The sequence below is a fragment of the Anser anser genome (assembly GCF_964211835.1).
Source record: "Anser anser genome assembly, chromosome: 10".
Lineage (NCBI taxonomy): Eukaryota > Metazoa > Chordata > Aves > Anseriformes > Anatidae > Anser > Anser anser.
This window is the reverse complement of record NC_139730.1, coordinates 4610512-4630097: the sequence shown is the minus strand read 5'-3', so window position 1 is coordinate 4630097 and position 19586 is coordinate 4610512. Positions and strand designations below refer to the sequence as shown.

The 19586-nt window shown below is 47.1% G+C and overlaps 1 protein-coding gene across 2 annotated transcripts in view; it reads right to left on the bottom strand.

Moving 5' to 3' along the window:
- Positions 1-6328: 6328 nt before the first annotated feature.
- LOC310904690 (protein FAM169B-like) overlaps positions 6329-19586 on the bottom strand; it is a 194999-nt gene continuing 181741 nt past the window's right edge. For both annotated transcript variants that reach the window (XR_014588535.1, XR_014588536.1), the window contains 2 exons: positions 8172-12369; positions 6329-7663 (listed from right to left, as the gene is read on the bottom strand). The gene's annotated coding sequence lies outside the window, so the exon portion shown is untranslated. The remainder of the gene's footprint in view (positions 7664-8171; positions 12370-19586) is intronic.

Here is a 19586-nt window from a genome sequence, read left to right as displayed (position 1 = left end):
GGGTGAGCCCCGGCAGCAGCCGGGCAGCCCTTCTGCCTGGGCTCTGGCACCGGGACACGCGGCTCGCACGCCGCGGTGACTGCTGCTGTGCCAACACTTGTTTGAGTAATGATATCCAAGCTGACGCCCGCAGAGATGTTTGCATTTTGCTCCCATGCACCTCAGGAGTGTTGTAATTGATCTCACAGCCTGGGATTTTCCCCAAGTCCTTAATGGTTTCGCAGCCTCACTTCCAGTAGGAGTTTTGCTCCCTTTTAACAGACTTCAGAGCAGCAACGCGTCACTTCTGTTCTCCAGAAGATCTTGGGCGTTCTGGGCTTTACAAATCCAGATGCCCGTTTTCTTCCTCTCATCCAGTCTCTTGGCAACGTAACGCAACTAATTCACAAGAAAACCTGCTGCAGACATTGTTGGCTTTCTGCGTGGAAACTCCCAGTTCCTTTTGCTGTTCCTGGCTTAGGAACGCTTGTGGTTTCTGGCACGGCCCTCCCAGGTACAAAACCCGTACGACTGCTGAATCACGAGCCGTGCGGGGACTGACGCAAGGCACCGCGCGGCCAGCTTTCCGAGGTGGCCTTTGGCTGGAAAATTCACACGGAGGCGGGAGGGGGGAGCACCAAAACCCTGAGCGGGGCTGCGGGGGCGGAGGGGTGGGCTGCGGGCCAGCGGCAGCCGGGAAGAGGTGGCCCCAGAGGGAGGGAGAGGGCTGCGTGGTTCGTGCGGCTCGGCCCGTCGGGGCTGGGCAGGGCTCATCTGTAAGGCTGCTCTTGCTCCGTGTGGTGGCTTTGGCCGGGGGAAGCAGCAAGAGGAATCAGCTGGGGGAAACAGCAGAGAAGATGCCACTCCGACTGCCCCACCTACATACACGTGGCGTCCCATTTTGTCACCCCACTCGCCCACCAGGGCACTCCTAGCAAATTATCAAGCAATATAAATAGAAACGTTGTCTGAGAACGAAACAGTGAGCAATGGTTGGTCTTAGAGCAAGGACACGCTGGAAGGAATTTGTTTTTCCTGCGCTGGCTCTCTAACAACCCAAAGGACCCACGCTGCGGCAAACATCTGAAATCAACAGCTGGAAGTCGGAGCCGCTTCCCCCTTTATGTCTTTTAAAGCAGAAAGGAAAAGAAAATGCTGCAGACAACCTCTGCCATCGCCAGGCAGTAGGAAAACACGCTGAGCGGCTCCGGTTCCGAGATGTTCTCCAGCACGAGCAGGGCTGCTGCCTTTTGAGAGGACAGAGGTGTGACACAAACCGAGCAGCACCAGAAGAATTTCCTGGCCGCAGAGCTGGAAAAGGACCGCAGCTAGGTGGTGGGGCTGGCATCGGTGTAAACAGGCAGCCCAGCCACCTCACGCAGCCTTAGTCACAACAATAAGCAGTCACAGCCTATTGTACCAAACCCAGCGCTCATCAGGTGCTGCCCTGTCATCCGTGTGAGTAATAATAACAACAACAATTAATGCTTCAAACGTGAACAAGTCTGTCCTGCTCTTATAAAAGGAAAAATATTGCTGCCCTTATTTTAAGGATGGGAACCCGAGATAAGCAAAGACGATGACCTAATCGTTGTTATTCTCTGGAGGAGACGATCACTTAGGGTGTTTTGGTGCTTGGTTAATTTAGGTAATTATTTTTGTGATCCGCCCATAAGTAGAGCAACAGAGACAAAGATCTGGAAATGGAGAACAGGCGTAAGACTGTGCTGCTGTGTAGGCTACCAAATAGTCTTCTCTTTACCTGTGACGTGAGGGAACAGATAAAGGAGCTTTGGGGAAGAAAAGTGGAATATGATGGGTGAACACCCCCCAGCTCAGATCTTGGCTCCAGACCTTGCAAGCACCACAACATTCATGCACCCTGCCCTAAAGCTTTTGGTGTCAGGGACAGACACAAAAAGGGGGCAGCGATTTTAACAGCTCTCTGCCCTTCTCATAAGCCTGTCCTGGAAAACTCTCCAAATACAGCTTACTGATCGACCCTCGTTACATTGTCCTGCTCTGTACCAAATTCACTGCGCACAGTCTGCTACCACTTTTACCCATCTCATAGTTCTTTCTATCAGGTACTAAATTCTGCTCTTAGCTTCAGACACCCAGGTTCAATCCCTTTATAAAAGCCAAGGTTTAAGCCTTTATACCCAAATCTCCAAACACTTGAACAGCACTACAGTAATCCTCCTAACACGTATCCACCAATCCTAGAGTCAGCCCACAATCCCAATATAGCAGTTGTTACTTCTCGTGGCCCACGAGGAAGTCAGGGAATTCCCACATCCCTGTCCTGCTCGCTGGCTGCTGAGAGGGACAGGGACGGGCCACGAGCAGCACTAGCTTCTGAGCAGTGAAGGAACCATTTCACCCCGTGTCCACCTCCGTCACGTTTCTGTGACTGATGCCAAGCTAGAGAAAAGTGCAGTTAACGAGGTATTCATAAAGCTCCTGACTCACACCAACTTATTGGTGACTTTGCCGGAAAGGAACCTAGCCACCTTCCCAGATCCTAAGTCCAGTCAGAGTGACAAGGCGCAGCTCGTAAGAATTTGTCACACAGGCAGTTTCATCCCCGTGCTAAGCACAGCTGTCCTCAGAGGTCACGGCGGAGACCTTTGATGCTGGCGTATGACAGAGGGAGACAGGCAGTTTGTGGGACAATCACCTCCGCCCTCACTTCAGACCTGGGTTGTGCAGGCAGGCTGAGAGCTGCTGGAGCATCGAAACGGGTGACACAAGCAGCAGGATGACTTTGGCACATGCTGCTCCAAGCTCTGTGCAATCCCACCCAGGAGCTGTCAAAGCTCTTGGATTTTGCAAAAGAGGTTGCAAAGCTGCGAGAGGCCTTTGAGATCACAGCCCTTGAAAAATCACTCCAAAACGTGTCTGGTTTTTGTTTGCTGACAAAAAAAGACGAGTAGAATATCACCACTGTCAGCCACACACGTCGAACGTGGAAGAAACAGGCTGTTTTCTCCATCCTCCTGCCCTGCTAGGCAAATTCACTGAAGTTCAGGAGATCACGTGCTCTCGTGCAGGTTGGGGCTGGTGGACAGAGCGAGGGAGGATGGAGGAATTTCAGGTCTCGGTTTGGACATGCAGTCCAGCAATGCCAAGTAAAGAAATCTCAGTGGGTTTGAGCAACGAGCAGATCTGACAGGGAGCCATGAGAAAGGGGAAGCTCAAAGGGAATCGGGAACGCATCCAAACTCCATCAGACTCAAGCAGGTCTTTTCCAGCATCCAGCAAGTCAAATCACTGGTCCCGAAGCTATTCTTACCCCGACCCTTGTCTCATTATATTGTCAGCGCTGTGATTTGTCCCATTGTGCCTTTCCTGAGCCAGCTGCTCTGAAGGAAAGGTAGGTGGTAATGACTGTGTCTGTCTGCAACATCCTTCCAGGCTCAGAAGCCCACGAGTCTGGCACATGCCCAGACTAACCCAATTCGCAGGAATTACCAACCTCACCTCATTCCCAGGAAGGAGCTTCTGATGGAATGGCAGCATCCTTCCACCAAACCCAGTTCCTTTAATTCGGGACAGACTATTGTGCCTTCCTTCTGTCAGTTTTCTCTCTTTCCAGACTACAATCCACCAGCAAGGACTAGGACAGCAGGGAGAAGAATATCTCTTTGTAAAGGAGAGAGCAATGATCTTCCATCCCCAAAACCATACCAATCCCCACCTTGGCACTCTGTTGTCAGCTGCAACCTAATAACTGACTTAACTAGCTTCCATCACACACATTAGAAGCAGCACATTTCTTTGGATTTCTATTTCAAAGTGCATTCAGAAATTAGCCATTAATTGCAGAACTGGTGATAAAGGGATCAAGAGAATCCTGCCAGCAGCCAGACAACAAAGTATTATTAATTCAGTGCATCAGCAGTTCCCACCCCATTGCATCACACGCTCTGCTCGCAGCCTGCAGAGGCCCCTTTTCTCCCCAGCAGCTCCTGGCCTACAGCAGACCTCTTTGCTCAGCTCCTGCACTCGGTTTGGCACAGCGGGAAGCTGTTAATCATCTCTGCTCTGCACACACACGACCTGGTTGGCCTCGCTTTGCAGACCAACCGAATCAAGCTGGTTTTATTTCACCACGTAAGTGATATAAAAGAGCAGCCCTGTGCAGCAAAGGGCTGATGGATCAGATTGAAATAGCAAACTAATGCTGGTCTATCCAGGCCACTAAGAATCAGAAATCAGATTAGGGAGAAGTCACTTACTGCACTGTCCTCCACGCAGGCATTACTCAGGGGATGTAATGGAAGTGGAAGGCCTATTAGAAGTGAAATGACCAAACGACGCTAAAACGCAGGGCGAAGTCTCCGGTAAGGCACATCGTGTACAGGGTACACTGTTGGGCAAGGGCTGAGAGCAGCAACATTTAATTACCTCCAAACACGACGCCTTCATTACTCACTTCAACTACTGGATCAGGCCAGGGTGCAATACTGTGCTGCACACAGATGGATCTGAAAGACCCAGTACAGGTGGACAGGAAGGAATGGGTTTTCTTGAAAATGAAATACCTCTTGAAAACAAAAAGGATTTTTCTTCTGGATTAAAAAAAAAAAATACATTTTCCTCCTCTTCTGCAGAATATGGATCATTTCACTCCTCACTTGAAGATCATCTTGATCTTGTCAATGAAGAGGAGCAAGGACATACACTAAAAATGTGCTGTTAAATTTATATCACACTGTCCATGAAACAGGAGCTACCTGTATGTCTTATTTTGGTACAGCACCTTGCACATGGGGTCCTGATCCCTAACGTGGAATAATTCTGAGGTCTCAGACATAGTGGCAGAATCTGGCCCTACATGGAAACAGTGTTCTTAAGCTGAAACTGTTCTTGGATGTGACCATCCAGATGGAAACAACCCTGTTTTCAGGCAGATTAAGAGCTAAAGTTTGCACTGATGGAAACTGGGCTGGACAGCGTGAGAAGTGTCTGAGGCAGCTATTTGGGTGTTAAAAGCCGTGACCAGAGCCATAAATTGAATGGGAACCTACAAGAGCAGGAGCTAATCTGTGAAGCAGCCTGTGAACAAGAAAAGAAGGGAGCACCAACACGCCCCAGCTCAGCCTCCTGCAGCAGGGCAGGTGCCTCTCTGGGGGTACAGACTCCAGGTCATTCAAACGGTCCCTTAGGAAATAACCTGAAACTGAGTCAAAAAGGTTCGGAAGACTTCTGCAGCTCCAGCCCACAGCTAACACGACTCTGCTCCCGTCCTGCCGGCCAGGAGACTCCTCTCTACAGCTCAGAGGTGCGAGCACCGTCCACAGCTCCCTGCTCCGAAACTGGCTTGCTGGGCTCACTGTGGAAGGACCTTTGCAGTGCCCTTGTTTGAAAAGAAAACCAAAATCCCCATGTTCACTGATGGTGTGTTGATCTGCCCCAGCTGACGGTATCAGCAGCACACAGGGAGCTGGGATATTAGAGGGTCTGGAGCAATCTCAGCTTTCAGGCTTTGGTAAGAGCATCGGGAGAAACACACTGACTCCCAGCCAAAACCAACAGTGCTCGCTGTATATAAATAGTTGATTTAAAAAAAAAAAAAAAAAAAAGAACTGTCGAAAATCTTCCTTTACTATCAACCATACATCTTAGAGTACCACAAAGCTAATGTCTGGAGGGAATAAAACAGAGTTCTTGATCAAAATCCAATCCTATTATTTTCCAGCTTGTGGAACAGAGACAAAGCAGCGTTTAAGTGTCTATCATTTACCACTGACCTTTGAACAGAAATTTTCTGACAGCCCTTGTTTGTGTTTCCATCGGCGATGGGCTGTTTCACAGATTGCCGGCTGTGTGCTGCAAACGCAGCGAAGCATATGTGAGCCCACAGAGGTTTCGGGTTTTGCAGTCATCCGAATCCTAAGGTAGTTTAAATATCGTTTAACTGTCTACCACGTTAATGCTTTGAGAATCACACAATCCAGCAGAGAAGACAAATACTGCACAGGCTGAAGTGGTCATTGCTGGGTGCAAGCAAAGCAAAGCAGTCCAGTCCTCTCTGGTCCCACAGAGCTTAAAATATGAACCCGGCAGGATTAATCCCCCCAGGGGAAAATTAAAGAGTCAACGGTGCTTTCTGCAAGTGACAAACACACTTCTGAAAAAAACAAGAAATGTACCTCGAGTAATTAAAATCAAATATTATTAATCACAGTCAGCTGAAATCACAAGGACCTGACAGCAGTGTAATGAACAGCGAGTCTTGCAGGAAATCTGACGGGGTTAAAGTGTTAAGCATTTTCTAACTGGCTGATGCAACTGAGAAAAAAATTTTGAAAAGATGTGAAATCTAGAAATAATACTGCTGAGAACAAGTTGTTTGGAATTTAAATACAATTTTGCCAAGGATTTGCTCAAATATAATTCTAGAGAAGTCCTTAATTATGTGATAAACTCCATTAAATAGTTTTAATCATTATTAAAATACCCTCCTTTTATGTTAAATAATGCCTTAAAATAAAAATAAACCTCCATTTTTGTGCAATTTTACAAAATTCTGCTGGAAGCCAACAGCAATATTTCAACCTCCTGCCCAGTGCCACTTGATCACAGTTTCACACGGCTGCTCCTAACGATCTGCCTTGCGAGGCTGCAGCAACTCGAGGCTGTGAAACAAAAGAACTTGTAAAAACAGGAGAAAAAATTAGATTTACAGGAAAAAAAAAAAATCTGAGAGTGCTCACGGGTCGAGGATGCCCCACTCATTCAGCCAGCCCGTGCGGGGCTGCATCCCAGCCGGGCTCTCAGCCGCTCCCCGCGGCATGGCCAGGCTCACTGCTGCCTGGCCCCAGAGCTCAGGGGGTTTGGTCCAGCCCTGGCTGTGCCTCCCCCAGCGCTCGGTGCTGCAGGCACTGAGAGTGAAAGAGGAACCAGAGATGGTTTTCGGAGAAAAATATTTCCTTTTTGCAAGTCACATCTGTGAGGGTTAGGTCAGCCCACAGAAAGTTTCTCTGACAGATATCTCGGCAGCCCCACGAGGCAGCCATCTCCGTGCTGCGTGAACACAAGCCTCGCTTCTGGGAAATGCAACGTTTTCGTTCCTGGAGACAGCCAGGGCACCAAGAGACAACTCCCAGCAGCGTGGCGTGAACCCCACCTTTCCAAGCCTGCTGACCACACTGAGATACAGCCCTCCCAGCTTGGGTGGCATCCCAGAAATACGAACGTGAGTAAGCACTGCCTGTTTCTTTCCTCAGATAAAGCCTCAGATAACAGGCTCAGATGCGTGCCCAGGTCATTGCAACTCCAAGGTCACAACACTGCAGCTGCAAAAAACTGTCCAGGACTCCTTTTTTCAACCTGGAAGCCCATCACAAGCTCTGCAGCTGCTACGCTAGCTATTTTCTAGATTTAATTTCCTTTCCTCTCCCCCAACTCTGAGATGTTTCCTTCAGCATCCCAAGGCATTACCCCAGTGTGTTAAAGGCTGAGTTGTGTTTCTGATGAACTGTGGGGTCATTTTTCATCACATCCGTGTGGCAACGCAGGGCAGTTGCTCTGTGATTCGAGCCCCATTTCAGCCACACTAATCGGTCTGAGCTGTGAAGAAACCCCCGGTCTTTCAAAACATCCACGTGGTTTCCACCAGCAGATTATATTGCAACAGGAGGACATGAGTTTGTATTTCTTCATACTACAGCACTGCCTGAAAAACAAACAAACAAACCAAACAAACTAAAAAACATTTTACGACCTCAGGGTAAGGAGGAGGGAAATGTGAAAAAATAAATTGCAGCCTGAATATTAACAGAGCTCCCAGCAGATGTGAAGACCACTGCCCAGGATGGCCACTGACCCTGGGGATGGGCAGCTTCACAGATGCTAAAGAAAGAAGAGACCAGCAAGGTATCTACAAAGCCAGAAGCAGTTTTCCTTTTCCTACGTGCTGGCACCAAACGAGAGAGGTGCACATAGAAATGTGGCTGTGTTTGCAGGGAGGAGATGCTGCCCAGCTGAAGCAGCAGCTTCCCAGCAGCGCAGCTCTCCAGGGCTCTCCTCAAGGCTGCGCTGCTTTGACCTCATTTTACCTAGGCTGCTGCAAAGCCCTGAGCCAGCACTGAAAGGTTGCAGCCCACTTTATGGCTCGTGCCGGGTGTGAACAGCGGTGCACAAGTGCAGATCACTCCGGTTTTCATTCAAGAGAGCTGACTCACCAGCCACGGTCCCAGAGAGCCCGCTGGGTTCTGGACATCAGCTCCTGTTCCCGGGAGTCCCACAGCTATGGGGTTATCAGACAGACACACGATGCTCTTCTGTTTTCTTTATGGCTTCGTAGGCAGACTGGTGCCGCAGGAGCAGACAGATGTGAGCGGTAAGAATGGAGGGAAGATCCTGAGATAAGTACGTGGCCTGGTCTGGAGCATTTGATTTTCATCCATCCTAGAGCACAGCACGCTGGCAAGGCAGAGTGTCACTTGGCAATTTTTAGATGACATTTGAGACAATCTCCCCCTGCAGAAGAGAGGGGATTTTATGTTCCAAAAATGTCACTGAAATGTTCCTGCCAGTTCATCTCCTGTTCATGATGTAGGAAGATGTCAGAGGCTAATTTCCTGACAATGCACACTAAAACGGACCAGAAAACCAGTAGATTTCTTCTTTTCAATTATAGCCCTAGGAAAGGATTTTTTTTTAATTTATTCTTTTGGTCATCATCCCTGTATTTCCCAATGCAAGTGTTTCAGAAACTCACATTGAAAAGCCAGATCCTCAGAGAGGTTTGGGCACCTAACTCGTGCAGACATCCTTGCAGCTGAGCACCAGAAGACCACTGCAGTGCTCCTGGTTTCGGACTCTGACAAGTCAGGAAAGAGCAAAGAGAGATGAGGGAGAAAACCCAGCCTTGCACACATTTAATCACAAATATAATCCTTGCCTGAGAAAAGTATTTAATCTTGCAAACCACGTGAGATTAGAAGTAGGCTTCCAAGGCTTTCCTTTACAGGAAGTTGTTAACATCTAGCGCTGTTTTCCACCGCCTACCAGGGCAGCTAACATTTTCCCAAAGCTTTCAGGACTATCAAGAAAACTTTGGATTCCAAAGAATGAAAACAATCCACTTTAGTTTTCCTTTCTGCAGATGCCCGGTTCTCCAGTCCTAGTGAACGACCAAATTCCTTGCAGAAGAAATTTAATCACTCACAGGGAGCCCATACTGAACAGATCACAATATTTGTTCTCTGATCCCGTCTCGAAGACGTCATCGAGCTTAGAGCACACCGACTTCTCATGACTAATCTGCACAGAAATACCATCCAGGAAGCTCTTTCCAGAGAACAGGAAAGTGCAAATACTCTGCTCCGATTTCCAGCTAAATGGGCGTGTGACGTTGTGTTTTAATTTTATGTTAAATGTCCTAGCCAGAAATCTCATGTGGCAGCTGGGCCTGAGAATTCTGTAATATGATAATTAAATGTCTGCCTATAAACAAAAATGTTTGTATTACAAGTGCTTTCCCATGGCATTTAACTATGCAGCATGAATCAGATGCAGGCACAGAAGCAGTTTTTCTTGGGTGTAAGCAAGTCTCCTACTCTATATCCCAAGAGGAATAGAAAGGCAACGTGGGATCTTTTCCCAGCAGTGTTGCTCAGCACAGACATAGCAATAATAATAATGACATCTATTGCATTTATACAGTACATATATCTTTTATTCCAAAGAATTCTCAAATTACAAATCTATCTCAGGATTTGAGAGTGCTACTGTATCATGGGTCGATTGCAACAGCAAAGTCTCCTGCGGACTTTGCAGAGTCTCTGGCTCCTCTTTTTGAAAGGAATGCAAAGGCTGGTACCAAAACCTCTGCCATGGGGAAAAAATCCCACGCCACTAAATCCAAAAGAGTGCCACAGCCAGCTGGAAGCACCTGCTGATGGCTGGGATATCACCTCCAGGGAGGCATCCACACTGGAGACTTGATCCAGGCTGTGCTCCCTCTTCTCCTAATACAGACCAGGCAAGGCCTGCACGGGAATCTGCCAGCAATTTTTCATTATCTAGGTGTTGAAAGGTTGGGATAAACCTGACAGCAAAGAGCAATAATGCAGGGACCCCAGCTGCTGGCTCTGCCAGTGGCTTTGCTCTTTTACATCCACGGGCTCTCCCCTTTGGGTGCAGCACACAGCCGCCATGGGTTGGACCCTACTACGAAACCCTCCCCAAAATCGAGGGGCAGTGCAGGGGATCCCAAGGGCTCCGAGGTGACCCAGACGAGCGATGTGCTGGTGCTCACGTAACCTCGCACGCGAGCTAACCAACTCTGACAGACAGCAGAGCACGTAACTCGAATAACCAGAGGCCTGACTCGGATCTATCGACCAGCTTACCCCAGCGTAGAGCCACTGCCTTCTGCTGAAATACCGCCAAGGTTGCACAGCTTCGGGAGAGTCCAGCTGTAATTTTGCCTACCGAAGGCATGGCCACATTTTAAGCGAGAACAGATTTAATTAGCGCTATTTGAACATGATGAGTTGAAGAATTAGGAAAGGGGAAAAATAGAGAAAGACAGAGCTGCAACAACTATAAATTCTAATCTCCCCACTGTGAGCTTAAAAAATGCGGGAGATTTGAGGAAGGGAAGAGAAATTACCAAAGGGAAATAATGTCTCTCCTAACAAGATAATGCAGGGTTTGGGAAATAAAACCAAATAGAAAAAGCCTGGAGTTAAGCACCCCGCTGCTTAAAAGCAGCACTGAATTCCCATCACTGCAGGTTATAATGGAGTGGTTCTGCTTTGCTTTGTATTTAACATTCTGCATTTCGCTCCCGTTCACAGACCTCTGCGGAAAGCCAAGTTTGGCTGTGGGATTACGGTGCGGTGGCTGATGACCACATTAGCCATCTGGTCTCTTGCAGGTCCGAGCACAAGTCCAGGTCTTTCTCAGCCAAGAGTCGTTGGCTAAACGAAGTGACATTTCTGATTTGCGTGTCAAACTGTTTCCGCTGCTGCACGCACGTGAGCGTAGCCGCAGTTTGCTGCTTGGCACGGCTGAATTGCGTTCGAGACCTGCAGGAAGAAGACTTCCAGCCGAGACCAGCCGCTAACGGCTCACCTGGCAGGGCTGCTGCCCGTGGCCTAGGCGGCGCTTGCCAAGTCCAGACAGGGCCTGTGATGGATGAAGAACACACGCAACAAGTCCAGCCACGGCTAAACGGACTCCAATGCCTGGCCTCGAGCCAGCAGAGGCAGTGCCACACGTTTCACAGCACATGGGAGAGGGAAGGTGATCGTGTACCTCCAGCAACGGACCCGGCTCAGCGCCTGAGCTCCCTTTATTTATGGGAAGCGTGGTCTGCCCATGGCTCATGCTCCAGAGAACTAAATAGTCAGTGACGTAAACTCCAAATGATGCCTGAAATTAGACCAAAATAGAAAAAACTCATTCTAATAATTGGCAACAGGCAAGAACTGTTATCTGCTTTAAATCAGAGCAGAAAGGAATGAACCAGCTCCCAGCTGACCAGATGTGTCACGGAAATGCCTTCAGTGCCCAAGGGAGCACAGCACAAAAAGGGAAACAGCCCGGCAGAGAGCTGCCCATGTCAGAGGGACTCCTTCCTCCAGCCTCAGCCAGCTGGAAGAAACATCCACAGAGAAACTCCAGAAGCAGCATTTCCTTTGGAGTCTAAAAGATTTCTTCGGTGTCCGCTAGAAAAACAGTTTTGAGAACCTATTTACTGGGGCCGGCGGTAGCCCTAGCACACTGCCCAGTGCCTCAGGCTGCTGCAGACAGACGGATGGATGGACAGACGGCTGCTGGATCACTGCCCGGCCAGCAGCCAGCCCACAGCTCTGCGCCTGCTCTGCCGTTCCATCTCACAGCTCTTCCTAACTTTGAGCCACAATCCTGGATACTTTCCTCATCTTTACATCCCCAGTCCTGCACCGAAAGACTCAGCTTGCTTACACCGCGGTGGGTCTGAGGGAAGGACACCCAGGGGATACTGATGAGCTATGTAATGGCTCATCAGTAAAAAAATAAATAAATAAAACCATTCTGCACAAGGGAAGCACCCGTGGTTTCTCCACCATCACTTCAGAAAAGCAGACTGACTGATGGCATACCCTGGACCAAGCGAGGAGTTCCTGCAAAGCATACGTGTACACGCACCGTGCCCACAGTCCTGAGCAAGAAACCAGGCCAGCTTCCAGACTATTTATAGGTCTTGAAAAAGAGCCAGGACTCCCAGATAATGCACAATTTAACATTGTGCAAAGTCATTAAGCCTCACAATACTGACTGCACAGCCCTGACCTGGTACCAGCACACGAGCAGTCCACCAGACCTCGGTAGATTAGTTCACGGACTCGCAGACACACTCAAATACCCCTGCAAGCCGACTGCAACCTGGAATACAAAACACAAGTTGTTGAAAGTGGTACAGACAAAAACGTACTTTGGAAAATACAATCATAAAATTTAACACAGGCCTTTGCAAAGAAGCCTCAAGGTAGAGGCATGAGTCTGCATTTTGCCTTGCACAAGGGCTCTCCTCTGTCCCCCCACCCCCTTTATTTATCATAAGGAAATATTCTACATTTTCCCATTTTATTTTGTATTATTTTTGACTCTGTTTTGAAGGAAGCTCAGTTCTTAGCCCTCCAACAGCACCACAGTGCATCACACAAGCTGAAGGCCTTCGCAAACAGCCCCGGCTGTTAATGTGGATGAGGTTGGTGGTATAAATGAAAATAGTTCCTTGTACCCTTGGACTTTCTTTAGCCTGTCTGATGGAGGAGATTAAGGCAATGCAAGAGGAAGTAAAAGTTCACAAACGGATGATTTGTGAAGGGATTTCCACAGGTTAGCTTTTATTTAAAGCTTTCTCAATCATCTTATCTTGCTGGGCTTTAAAATTGGAACAGTCACCTTGGCACCTACATCCATTCCCTGAAGTGTAGTTATAAAAATGGCTGGGGAGGCCACTCGAGTCACCAGGGCACCGCCAGCCATCTGCTGTGCTAATGAAGGCAGATAATCGGCGGGCAGTTGAGGCAGGCATCGCAACCTGGCTGAAACAAGGTCTGTGCACTACAGCCCTTCTTCTAAGAGTCACAGGCACCGCAATCCAGCAGATCCCCAATTTTCAGCTTCTCAGAAGGGCTTTTATAGACCTCTAGATTGTAAGATGACCTTGAAACATGACTGAAGCACAACAGAGACAGCAATATCTACTTGGTTCTGCCAAGAGCCTCAGTTACGAGTTCCGAAACCTAAATTCCCTTGCGCCCTTCCCAGCAGAGGGGCACTCCATCACACAGGACCCCACGTGCAGCAAGTCAGGAGTGGCTTCTAATACCTAGCCAGGGATGTCAGTGCCTGGAGTTATCTGCACTCCATTTCCCCACCCCATTCCCACGCAGGTATTTCTACAAGGTCTGAGATTTCTGGATGAAAAGTATCAGCTCCGTTCCAAGGGGTGTTACTGCTCGGGAGCTTAGTTAGCCCAACGCTCTGGGAGTTTCGCTGAGCTCATTGGAGCTCTACCAAAGAACAATCTGACCTGAAACCTCCTACCTTGGCTGGTGAGTAAAGCCGCTAATACAGCTTCATTCAGCCAGACCCAGGATATCTGACTTCAGGCCCCCTGTTGCACCCTAAAGCCTACAAGGATCTCTGTGAACAGCCAGTAAAGAGCACCACCCAACCCTGCGTGCCAACACAAGAAGGCTCACAGGGAGCAACTTCTGTGTGGGCCATGTTAGCACTTTAAGAAGTGCTATTTGTCCTTTTTTTCCCTTAAAATCTTTACTACACACTGAGCAAATTGCATTTCATCACTGTCCACTACCACTTTAACAAAAACAAGTTATTTTAATTAAAAAGTGGATACAAAGCCTGAAACCCCAAGCGATGGATAGACAGGTAGACATATTGACTGAAGGCGCCTCGGCTGTTTCGGTGCTGTGCCATTTTCTGACTCTGCAGCAAAAAGCTGTCCCCTGAGTGGCAAGCAGAGTTTGATGTCTGTAGTTATCTGCAGCTCCGATTCAAGTCATTCCAAATCATTCCCAGTCCCACACCACAGAGACCTTCCTCTGCCACAAGGGGCTACGCGCATCCAATCTCTATGCATTTACAGTTTGTAACTGTAGCTGTCTAGTAATGCTCTACATATGGGCTTGAAAGAACATTATTGACAGCATATTGCTTAAGCTGGGTAAGAAACCACTTCTCAACCTGTTTTCAACCTCATAATTCAGCAGTGTCCAAATTAATTTTATGATAATCTCATGCATCAATAAATTCAACTCACAGGTGGCTGACAGAACCCAAGATTTTGAAAATTACGTGCATTCCCCTTCAGGGAACAGACACGGGCAGAAGCAAAGGCTTGATTGCAGCCTGTGTATTTTTAGACACGTTAATTAAATCTGCCACATCATTTTAGATAGATGGCTCTGCAACTTTAATCCCAAGGTGCTGCCTTTCAGAGGGATTCCTGCGGGAGTCAATTATATTTTGTTTGCATAGTGTTAACAGGTGGTACCTGCAACTCTAAACTCCGGGCATGGAAATGAAAATCCAAAGAGCAAATTCTGTTCACTTCGCTAAAACAAACGTAATTGCAAGCAAATATCCAAAAGCCCCACTGGGATAAATTACCTTTCTTGAACTCCTGAGAAAGACAGCGTGCCAGTCCATCCAAGCCACTACTGCTGAAGTCTGGCTCCTTGCTCAAAGAAAACTACGGATCGGTTCTCCTTTTTCTCCCCAAATCTCTCCGCCTCTAGTTTCTTCCTCAGCATTGCTCTGCTGATACCCGAGCCTTCCCTCACAGGCATGGGAGGCTGATGAATTACCTCTTCCAGCAAAATTTAGTGAGGTTAAGGAAAAATTAAAATAGATGGGGGACAGCCCAGGCAAGGCATTTTACACACACGATTGAAGCTCAGAATGCCTTAAGCTAGGATATAGGCATTGCAACAAAGACAGCAATTAAAACAAGTATCTGTGTGTTGGCTGGGATTTTTGGAGCACCCAGCTGAGTTAGAAGATCATACTCATTAATCAATCTGGTAAAAATCCCTTAATTTCAAAGGCCCTGTGACAGTGATGAAGTTATACTGCTACCAAGTACAACAGATGATCACTAGAAGCCACGTAGGCGATAACCACAATAAAGGTCTGTAGGCTCGATTAGGATTGTCAGGATAATTTGGGGTTGGGTTCAGGCACTTTCAAAACAACTTGACGTGATTCATCCTGACGGCTGGGCAGATTTTAGACAGACTTGAACTGAAAATGAATATCCCGTAGTCCTCTCCTTTGTTTTTGAGGGGGGGGTTCCTTTCTCACTCAACTTTTCACAGATTTCTAATGCTAAACCTGGTGAAGCCAACAGCCCAGCTAACTGAGGGAGGTCTTCACGTGGCAGCAGTTACCTCGTATGAGGATGGACCTGTGGTTACTAACCCTGATGGGGAAACATTCCTCCCTTGTTTTCCCAGTGTGCAGCTTCTCTGCTCTATGAACACGTTGTTTACTACTGACATTTGGCTTTTTTGGTTACTGCACACTACACTTGTGGTTTGTTCTCTGATCAGCCGGTGAGTGATCAGTCCAAGCTTTTAAACATTATTATTAGTCTAGATTTATGAGGTACGTATCTTCCACAACCACAGATCTTCTTCACTATTGTTAATCTCTGCCAAAAGCAATCGGTTTTCATCCTAAATTCACTGTCAAACAAGTTTGCTTGGCTGTAGAAGTCTGACTTCAAGCAGATTTCAGGGAGATTTTTTTTCACGTAGATGGTAGAAAGGTTTGATCTAAAACCTGGCAAGAGCTAATAGTACAAGCATACCCTCCTTGTCCTACTGATTTAGAAGACCTGAGAGGCAGGACAAGGCCGTTCTGTGATAAGGCAGTTGGCAAAACAGGCCAGGCATTCTCAGAAACGAGCAGAAAAGACCACGAGGATACAGAATCTGTCCCTTGGAGGAAGAGCAATGTTGCTCTTTGCCACTGCATATTTTTTTAGCGCACAAAAGTTCAGCCTAGCACTATTAAAAGTGACTCAGACAGTGAGGCATCCACCACATCGCTTGGGAATGAATCTGGTGAAGAGTTCAGCCTAAGTTCAACCTTCTCTTAATTATACCCTTTTATCTTTGTTGTATCCTCTTTAGGTGACCATAAGAAAATTTAGTCTCCTCTTGCTGAGACAGAATATACAATAAACCCCTTGTATTTATTCTAAATCCTAAAATAAATCCCCCAAAGCATTATTTAATTTCAATTTTGTTGCTTACACACAAGTACTCATTTTTGCTCACATGACCAAAGTCAAGAGACAACGAGTATAACATACTTCACAAAATGTCGTCTTTGTGATATTTTCAGGACAGCTAAATGTGGGACGGACCACTGCCTTTGTAGAGCCTGAACTTTCAGTCCACAAATCAAGGAGACTCAACCACACTGTCCGGTGACTTGAAACAAAACTTAGCCTACAAGAAATCAATGGGAGTTTTGTTACTGATTGCAACAGAAGCAGGATTTTTCAAATGGGCATTTCATTAAATGGACTTTCTGAGATACTCCGACATCCAGAGGTGAGTTAATACTCATCAGAAACACAAGCATGGACACAATCTGCAATTTAAGGAGAAAAAAATAGCTCCCTGAAAACTGTGGTAGGACAGGGGTTAGCGTGTGCTCGCAGGGAACATCCTGTTCTGCCTTCAGACAAGATGTGCCTCCCTCTCACCTCGTACCTAAGCACGACATCTGCTCACCATTCCTCACGTGGAAGTCAGATGCCTTCTAGTTCGTCAGGCTTCTTCCTGGACCACACAGGTCCACCAAAGGCCACAGAGCCTCACTTGACCATGGACCACCCAGGTACCACGCAGTGCTTTTATGGATATTGCATTGCCATCCCCAGCCAGGCATCAAGCAGTTTCTATGTTGCTTGCCCACTGAGACAAGAGCAAGGTGACAGAAGTATATGTGATTGTATTACTAACCCAGAGGTGCTGCCTCCTCTCCCGAGCTCTCTTTTATCCATCCAAGGGTTATGCAGCATTACAGGTCCATCAGAAAGTTTCCTAGCCGTCGTTCATATCAGCAAGGCATCTGGGCTGATTTGTAAATGGTGTCAAGCAAACCTTTCAGACCCAGACCCCAAATACTCCAAGAGGCTGCTTCAGGAAGGGGAGGGAGATTTGGAGCACAGGCATCATTATCTCATCAGCTCTTTGGTAATTCTGCCAGCCTCCCTTCTTAAGGGTTTCTTTTACTAACGGTTCCTCGGAGGTGGAGCACCTCAAACTCTCAGGTGGTTTCTGAGATGACTTAATAGGGGTACCTAGGCTTGCAAAGCAACCGTCCTAAATCACACTGGCAGCTATCACCCTGGCACTCACTCTTCTCTGCTTTAAATAACATTCCTTCTAAATAATTCTTCCGTTACAGTTGACGACAAACATAAAAAAAACCACACACACAACAATATTCAAAGCTACCAATATTCAATACCAAGGCTGGATGGGGCCCTGGGCAACATGATCTAGGGGGTGGCATCCCTGACTGTGGCAGGGGTTGGAACCAGATGGGCTTCAAGGTCCCTTCCGCCCCGAGCCGTTCTATGATATGATAACGAGGTGGCTTTTGAAATAAATGGGAGAAATTACTGTCCCGATGAGAATATGAATAAACAAAACAGCGAGAACTGTAAATACTATAGGTTTGCTCCCCCCTTTTCCCACTACATTAATAATGTTGGGATTAACGTCCACAGATCTGTGTATTTCAAATGCCTGAGAACGAGGGGAATTGTAAAGCTGACCCGTTCTTCTGCCGAGTCTTTGAATCCTTCATTATGCTTCCAACAGCTTATGAGAAATGTAAAATAAAGCTCTAGATGGTAAACTCAATTCTATTTTTTTCCAGCATTCAACACAATTCAAAGCATAAAAACAAAGCGCAAGGTGGCATTTTCCCCTTTTGTTAAGGTACACATCTTTTCCTCTAAAACAACAGCAAAAGAAAGCCTTTTATTTCTGCTGCCTTGCTCTCTGCCTGGGAAGTAAAGGCGAGGTGCCATTGTCCCATTAAGCAGCGTGTCCACCTGCTCAGATAAGGCAGGCTTGCCTCTTGAATTTGCATGTGAAAATTACCCTGCTTCAGCTCTGGAAATTATGCTTGTAGGTGTAAAGAGAGTAGCTTTTCTTCTTTGAAGTTCACAAGGCGGCCACAATGAAGGCAGGAATTAACTCAGTACTGATTACCAGCTCTTGGTCTCCTCCGCATCAGACTTTTGAACACAGAACAGAAACACGCCGACCAGCCAGGTTACATTTCTTTTTGTGATCCAAAGCCCTCAAAGAGAGGAGACGAAAGCTGTATTTGTTCCTGGAGCCCACCCTTTCCTCTGAGCTGTCTGTTACTGACTCAGGCTCGTGTTGGAAAAACACATCTTCAGAAAAGTGCCAACATCAATCACGAGAGATTTTACAGGTACACATATCGAGGCCGCTCTGCGAAGTGCTGTTTCCCAATGAAAGCACAACCAGGGGAATGCACTGGAATATTTTAATAGTAAGAGGGGCACTCACATTGTTCTGTGGGCTATCAAATACGGGCTTTCTTTTTTTATTATTATTTTTTCTAACGGCTCCCTACTTAGCATCACAAAGTTCTGACTTGGATCCTCTATAAGGAAATCCCTTCAGCGTGCACTTAACTCCATCTTCATTCAAACAAGCACATAAACAAACAAACAAGCTCACGCTTCAGATGCAGCGTAAGCCATACCAAAAAGGGGATGCGGTGCCAAAACCAATCCTAAATCCACCATCTCTGGAGCAAAAGGCATCAGCCAACATATGCAGAGCAGCTCAGGCCAGCAGTGGGGAGAGGGAAACATCCCAAGGCTGCTGTTCAGATGCCCTCTCACGGGGCAGAGCCATAAGGTGGAGCTGCAGAGGTTTATGCAGACCCTGCCATCCTCCCCAGCCTAACACAAGCTGTTCTGTAACAGACTTAATATAAAGAGCCCTGGCCAGCCTGCTCCTTGCTCTCTGCAGTTGCTATCCTAATTTCTTGAGGGTTTCCGCGTGGTGCTATCATGGATATCAGTCTTCCTGGTCCTCTCTGTAGTTGAGAAATGCCACTCAAACAAACACCACCTGGGAAAGGCTTGGGTCCACTTCAACTGTTTTCTCCCCCAGTCTCCGAACACTCAGTGCACCCTTCACTTCAGCTGCTACGCACATACACACAGTCAGGTCGCACAGGCAGAAGAAAAAATAAAACCATGCAGAGGGAAAATTAAATTATTCCTTGATATTTTAAGATTGTTCATGAAAGACAGCTTATTGGATCAGTATTTCTGTATCCATCCAGTTTATGAAATTAAAACCTTTGCAAGATTTAATAACTAGCAAAAAAAAAAAAAAAAAACGACTTGGGGGGAAGATATCCCTCCAGCCTATAATTTTGCTTTTTTCCTTTTTATAATTTCCTTAAGCTACAGAGGAAGAATATAATAAAGTAGATAATTCTGTAGCTTGAAGCGTATGCTCAGGAGTCCAGCCCCATCAATAAACCACGTACTC